This window comes from Glycine max, chromosome 1 (assembly GCF_000004515.6).
Source record: "Glycine max cultivar Williams 82 chromosome 1, Glycine_max_v4.0, whole genome shotgun sequence".
Lineage (NCBI taxonomy): Eukaryota > Viridiplantae > Streptophyta > Magnoliopsida > Fabales > Fabaceae > Glycine > Glycine max.
Genome location: NC_016088.4, coordinates 32,808,595 through 32,816,182, shown reverse-complemented (window position 1 = coordinate 32,816,182; position 7,588 = coordinate 32,808,595).

Genomic DNA, 7,588 nt, shown 5'->3' with positions numbered 1-7,588 from the left:
CGCCTTCCCGCCATATGGTTTGCCTCCCAAACTATACACCACCCAATGTGGTGCACATTCCCAATGAGGATGTCAATAACTCCACTCCCATACTCATTAAGAGCCAACAACCTCAATCTGATCATGCACATGTCTCTCGACCCATGGAGGAGACACATGAAATTCCCCACCACGATCTAGCCAACTTCGAGCCTTGCCTCGGATATGCTGCTGAAGGGCAAGCAGTTGGTGGTATACCCCTGCAAAACACTTTGGAGGGCCCTCAATATCATCCACAACCACAACCCTCACGTTCCACAGCGGTTAAAAACCCTCATGACTATGGCAGGAATGGGAAAGTTGGATCATCTAGAGGAAAGGCTCAGGGCCATTGAAGGAGGTGAAGATTATGCCTTTGCTAACCTAAAAGAGTTGTTCCTAGTACCCAATATCATCACCCCTCCCAAGTTCAAGGTGCTGGACTTTGACAAGTACAAGGGGACTACTTGTCCCAAGAACCATCTAAAGATGTATTGTCAGAAGATGGGGGAATACGCAAAAGATGAGGAATTGCTGATACATTCCTTCCAAGAAAGTCTTACTAGGGTAGCTGTTACCTGGTACACTAACTTGGAACCTTCCCGAGTCCATTCTTGGAAGGACCTAATGGTTGCCTTTGTTAGGCAGTATCAGTACAATTTTGATATGGTTCCGGATAGGATGCAACTACAGAACATGTGCAAAAAGGGGGACGGATCATTCAAAGAACACGCCCAAAAGGTGGAGGGATCTGGCGGCCCAGGTGGTACCCCCAATAATGGAAAGGGAGACGATAATCGTGATGGTAGACACATTATCAGTACTCTACTATGAAAAGATGGTGGGCTGCGCACCCTCAAAGCTTTGCAGATTTGGTCTTCGCCAGTGAAAGGATCAATGTGGGTCCGAAAAGAGGCAAATTTGATCATCCTACTAGGACGACTGAGAAAACTGGGGCAAATAAAGAGGGTGAGAAAGAGGGAGAAACCCATGCTGTGACTGCCATTCCTATACGGCCAAGTTTCCCACCAACCCAACAATGTCATTACTCAGCCAATAACAAACCTCCTCCTTACCCACCACCCAGTTATCCACAAAGGCCATCCCTAAATCAACCACAAAGCCTGTCTACCGCACTTCCAATGACGAACACCACCTTTAGCACAAACCAAAAAAAACACCAACCAATAAATGAATTTTGTAGTGAGAAAGCCTGTAGAATTCACCCCAATTCCAGTGTCCTATGCTGACTTGCTCCCATATCTACTTGATAATTCAATGGTAGCCATAACCCTAGCCAAGGTTCATCAACCTCCATTTCTCCGAAAATACGACTCGAACGCAACGTGTGCTTGTCACGGAGAAGCCCCGGGGCATTCCATTGAGCATGGTAGGGCTCTGAAGCGTAAGGTGCAAGGTCTAATTGATGCGGGCTGGCTGAAATTTGAGGAGAATTGCGTGTAAATCCTGATATTGACAAGAGATGCCACACATGGGGCAATTTTGAAAGCTGTTGTTAGGTATGACTCATCAGGGTTTCCAAGTTTATGCCATTATTGTAAACCACAGCTACAATGTTAAATGAAATGGATAAAGTTGATATCTTTGTCCCTCATCCTCTCACAAACGCATGTTTGCTTATTCAACTTTCACCGGAATGTGGGTGTAAGCCATTGGTCTGTTTGCTCAAGCAACCTGCGCTCCTAAGTGTTGACTTCCAAGACCGTTCAATCAGAGATTACTCGTCTTGCACGTTGGTGGGGGTGCCGTAAAAAAATGAGTAAAGTTCAAAACAAACAAGTTTCAAAATAAAATAAAATAAAAGTGTTCAAAAAGAAAAAAAAAAAACATTTGATTGACTGTGCTTTCAAGACGTTCATGTGACCTCATTTTATCATCCTGGAAAGTTTGTCTTTTTAGAGAGAAGTGAGTTATCAAGAATAGGATGTTGGACAAATGGCCTTAGTTACCTTGAGAAGAAGAGGGGATTGAATTAAGATACGAATATTATTCCCCAATTAAACTTTCACTCTCTCCTTTCGGATTAACAATGCACATAGGGACAACCCTTCCCTTGTGTTCAAGAATCCTCTACTACAAGAGACCTATGGTCTCTTAATCCCTTTTCAGAAATAAGAAGAAGAAATCTCTCTTAAAAGGGATAGATTGTACAATGAAGACCAATCAAAATTCATTATTGAATATGCAAGTGGTTGACCAAGGAATCTTTTTGAGAGGATAAGACATTTCAGTTCAGAAAAACTCTTGATCTTTCGAGAGGATAAAACTGTTTGGGCAATGAAAACACTCTTTAAAACATTTGAATGGCCGTTCATAAAACATTTGAATAGATATGTCTCTTGGAAATTATTTTCTGAAAATCCCCTCTGGTAATCAATTACAAGACTTACGTAATCGATTACAGGTTTTAAAAATTTGAATAAAAAACATTTTTAACTACTGGTAATCAATTACCGGAGAGCAAATCTCAATTTGAAATGATAGAATTCTTTGGTCAAACCTTTTGTTTTTTCAATTTGGAAACTTCTTCCAAAAGATTCTAGAAATCAACTTGATCATATATCTTGACTTTCTTGGATTCTTGTCTTGAATAAAACTTAGAAGCACTTGATCCTTTAGCATCATCAAGACATCAAAACATCTTGCTTCTACATAGGAGTCATTTGACTTAATCCATCAACTGAAAGATCCTTCAATTATTTCTCGTCCTTGGAAAATTCTTTTTGCAAGAATCAATTGCTTCTTTCTTTCTTCCTCACTACGAGGTCGTGAAAACAAGACAACACTTGGTACCTCTAAGCCCTACACTGGGGCAACGAAAGGCACCATGCAAAAACCTCAAGCGAACCTAGGGGCAGATTAGAAGTTCTCACCCAATAGGTTCCCTCCTACAAGGTCATGACGAAAGACAACGATTGGTACCTCAAAGCCTTACACTGGGGCAATGAGGGGCACCGTTCATGAGCCTCAAGTGAACATAGGGGCCGATCAAAAGTTCTCACCCATCGAGGTTTTTAACAAAAAAAAGGGGGACAAGCCCTGGAATTTCAATAGATTGATTAATTATCAAACGACTCCATTCCCGTCACTCCAAAACGGTCAAGTGACTAAATCAAAAAGAACATACACTCTGAGGGAGTTCCCGGAGAGATTTGCAAAAAGATAGGATGAGGTTGCATGAATTATCACCTTTTTCAAAAAGGCAGTCAATCTGTGTTTTCCAAAAAAAAAAAAAAAATCAAATCAAAATCAAAATCACAAAATAGGGAAAGAATGCGATGAACATTGTACAACTTTCCATTACATTGCATTGTTTCATATAAAGTCTGCATTTACCCAAATTTCACAACAAAGGTTGCATGCATTTGCATCCCTCAAAATCATGTTAACTACATATTTTCCCTACATCTAAATGTCCAAATCTTTTGAATTTGGGATGACCGGCTCTCTCGATGAGTCGATCTCTTGCTTTCTCATAAGGGTGGACCCTTGGGTACTAGTTACCCTCACCGTTGAGAGGACTACACGTCCTCGCCTTGAGAGGACTACACGTCCTCACCATCGGAGGGCTGCATGCCCTCACCTCCAGAGGACTACATGTCCTTGCCTTGAGTGGGCTACACGTCCTCACCTTGGGTACTAGTACCCTCACCTTAAGAGGGCTACACGCCCTCGCCATCAGAGGACTGCATGTCCTCACCTTCGTAGGGCTACACGCCCTCACCTTGAGAGGACTACACGTCCTCGCCAACAAAGGGCTGCATTCCCTCACCTTGAAGAGGACTACACATCCTCGCCAACAGAGGGCTGCATGCCCTCACCTTTATAGGGCTACGTGTCCTCATTTTCAGTGTGCTCCACATCCACACCTTAAGAGGATTTAAGGTCCTCTGCCCTTAAATTCTTAACCGAGACTTTCACTCCCGGTTAAGGGGCCAGTAGTTTCCTTTTAACGGTTCCTAGGCCACCCCCTGATATTGGAGGAGGGCCAACTGTGCAAGCACAACCAGAAAGGGAGGCTATCACACAGCTACTATGCATACCGAGGCAAGATTTCACCCGTGCCGCTGCAAAGAGACGAGTGCGGATCATGCGCACCAACATGACCACTCTTACACAGATATAGATGACATTACTACTTAGCAACATTCTGCCCAGCGACCGCATTGCCAATCTCCCCCTGCAAAAGTATCAGTTGGTCTGTGTCGTCCCGACGTGGGTAAGTATGCATATGGTTCAACTGATTTCTGATACCATCTATTGTTTGCAGGGATCGCACCCACAAAGACACCCAGTGGACCCGAAAAAGTCAAACAGGGCCCTGGGGTTTCCAGCTCTGGTTACGGGCCTCTATCAGTCCTACAGGGTGCCCGTACCCCCCCGGCAAGGTCACGTCATCATAGGTAAGTATGCACATCGCTCAACTGATTTCTGATTTCATCAATTGTTTGCAGGGATCGCACCTGCAAGACACCCAGTGGACCCGAAGAAGTCCAACAGGGTCTTGGAGTTGTCAAGCTCTAATTACGAGTCTCTGTCAGTTCTACAGAGTACCTGTAACCTCCAGCAAGGGCATCAGGCCCCCTACTGATCGAGCTTTCATCAAGAAGTACTGCGTCCCTAGGCAGGCGCAGGGCGAAACACCACAGCAGCATTGGGATGGCCGGTAGCGGGCAATAGACACACCGCCACCACCTCTAGAGTTCACCTCAGCTCATCCGCAAAAAGGTTAGAGCGTTGCCTACGACACATGGCCGACCAGCAGGCTACCAAGTCCAAAGCCAAAGGTAAGCAAAGTACTAGGTCAGTGACTGACAAGTCATAAGGCGTCCAGCTAAAGACGTTAAAGAAGCGCTACTAGGAGGCAACCTAGTACCTTTTGAATCTATGCTTGTTATTTGATCACTTTTTATAGTAGGACGCACCTAGTTGCTCATGATCCTGGGGATTTAAATAAAACGAGCACAAGCTCGGAAGGTAGTCATACCTCACAAAATATATATATGTATGTTTAGGTAAAAAGATGCCTTAGATATGCATGTATGTAAACAAAAACACACTTCATATATATATGTATGTTTAGGTAGCAAGATACCTTAGATATGCATGTATGTAGCAAAAAGATACCTCACAAAATATATATATGTATGTTTAGGTAGCAAGATACCTTAGATATGCATGTATGTAGCAAAAAGATACCTCACAAAATATATATATGTATGTTTAGGTAGCAAGATACCTTGGATATGCATGTATACAGCAAAAATACCTTACAAAACATATATATGTATGTTTAGGTAGCAAGATACCTTGGATATGCATGTATATAGCAAAAATACCTCACAAAAATATACACATGTTTAGGTAGCAAAATACCTCATAAAAAAAAAAAAAAAAACAAGAAAAAGAAATAAACAAATGATAATGATAAGAAGAAAAAAAAAAGGAGAGAAAAAAAGAAAAATAAGTTGTCTAGCTGAAAAACCAACATGCTTTTGAAAAGAGATGACTTCCAACTCTTCTTCGAAAAAAATTCATTGATCATAACTAGTTTTTGGAAAAAATGTGTACACCTGAAGGGTGAATGCTGTGAAGATTTTCCCAGACGCCCGAAATGGACTCGGATGAATGCACAAATTGATAAAAGAACATATTTTGGAAACATTGGGTTGATTTAAAATAGAGGAAATGAATCCTGAGCCCTAGCATCACATGACCATAAAAATTTGACACTTGAGTGTCCGCATAGGTGCATGCACGACCAGTTTTGCATAAAGTTTCCAAATCATCATTTTTGCATTTTGTGTCATGGAAATAATGTGGGGCATCCCTTTTATCCTTGAGCCAAACCAAACCCCGACATGTATCATGTCTAGCCATTCTACAAACCTTGAGCCAAAATCCTGACTCACCATAATCCTTACCCTCGGAAGCAAAAAGAAAAGAAGGAAAATTTCCAATCAAAGAGAAAGCAAAAAAAGAAAAGAAAGGAAATTCCCAATCAAAGAGTGGGAGAAAGCAAAAAGGAAAGAAAGGAAATTCCCAATCAAAGAGTGGGAGAGAGCAAAAAGGAGAGAAAGAAAAAAAGAAAAGAAGAAGAAGAAGGAAAGAAAGCCCCTGATCGGGGATCTAAGGAAAGACAGAAGGGATATGCAGAGAGGTCTTTGGACCGGACAATATCTGAACAATACAGAATTGTCACCAAATGAACAAAAAAGAAGGAAAGGAAACCACGACCTAAAATGGTCTTCTCCCTTTGATTACCAACCAAAATCCCGTGCGCTAGCGACTTTTTTTTCTCGCCCCGCACTAAACAAAAAAAAAACAGAAAAAGAAAAAGCCAGAAAAATCAAAAGCCAAAAACACACAAAAGCCGAAAAAAAAAACCACCAAAAGAACCCATTCCCAAGGGAAGCCCTATCGATCCATGATCACGCATGTAATTTTTGATTTGATAGGAAATAATTTGCAAAGTCAAGTCATGACATATCTATGGTTCGGAATTAGGATGAAACACTTACCTGTGCAAGATTGATACACTTTGAGTGATTTTCTTCTATTTTTGTCGAACCCAGTGTTTCCTCTAAATGGTCATTTAGAAACGAAATGCTAACATCCAAAATCTCATTTATGGTTATGGGAGATTTCATCAGCAGACTCTCCTTCCCCGGTAGGCGCATTGTTTTTCACTCAAAAAAGCATATGCTGCTCTAAATCAGTTGGAATATTTGTCTCTTTGCTAAAGCATGTTTGCATTTTAGTGGAGAAAACACCGAGACTTTTTCAAGTCTCACAAGTTATCCAGAACTACGTAGGTCTGAGTTCCTCATTGGAGGATACGTAGGAGCAAGAGCTTTGCTTTTGTCGGCCGCCCCATAATCTTTGTCATACTGACCCTGAGGTCATGTGACGTGCACCCTTGTATCATCCAGAGGCGGCGGGCCCGATGATACGCGGAGATACCTTACGGTTATCCGCACCCTTTTGTCATCCAGAGGCGGCGGGCCCGATGATACGCGGAGATACCTTACGGTTATCCGCACCCTTTTGTCATCCAGAGGCGGCGGGCCCGATGACAAGCAGAGACCAAGTTTGGTCATTCTGCACCCTTGTATCATCCAGAGGCGGCGGGCCCGATGATACGCGGAGATACCTTACGGTTATTCGCACCCTTTTGTCATCCAGAGGCGGCGGGCCCGATGACAAGCAGAGACCAAGTTTGGTCATTCTGCACCCTTGTGTCATCCAGAGGCGGCGGGCCCGATGATACGCGGAAATACCCGAGTGGTTATCCGTATAAACATTCTTTTGCTATCTATAAGACAGAACGCTTGATAGCATGCAGAGGCTGACATAGTCTTCTGCACCTTTTGTTCCTCCGGGAACAACAAGTCATTTACATGCGGAAATTTCATGGTCGCCCGCGACTCTCGTCAATCGAGAGGAGCGAAATTAGTGTCATACACTAATTTTCGTCCGGGGACCTTTGCTTGATGACATGCGACCTTTCTTTGGTCCTTGTGAGGTGCTTGGCACCCATCATTAGGCA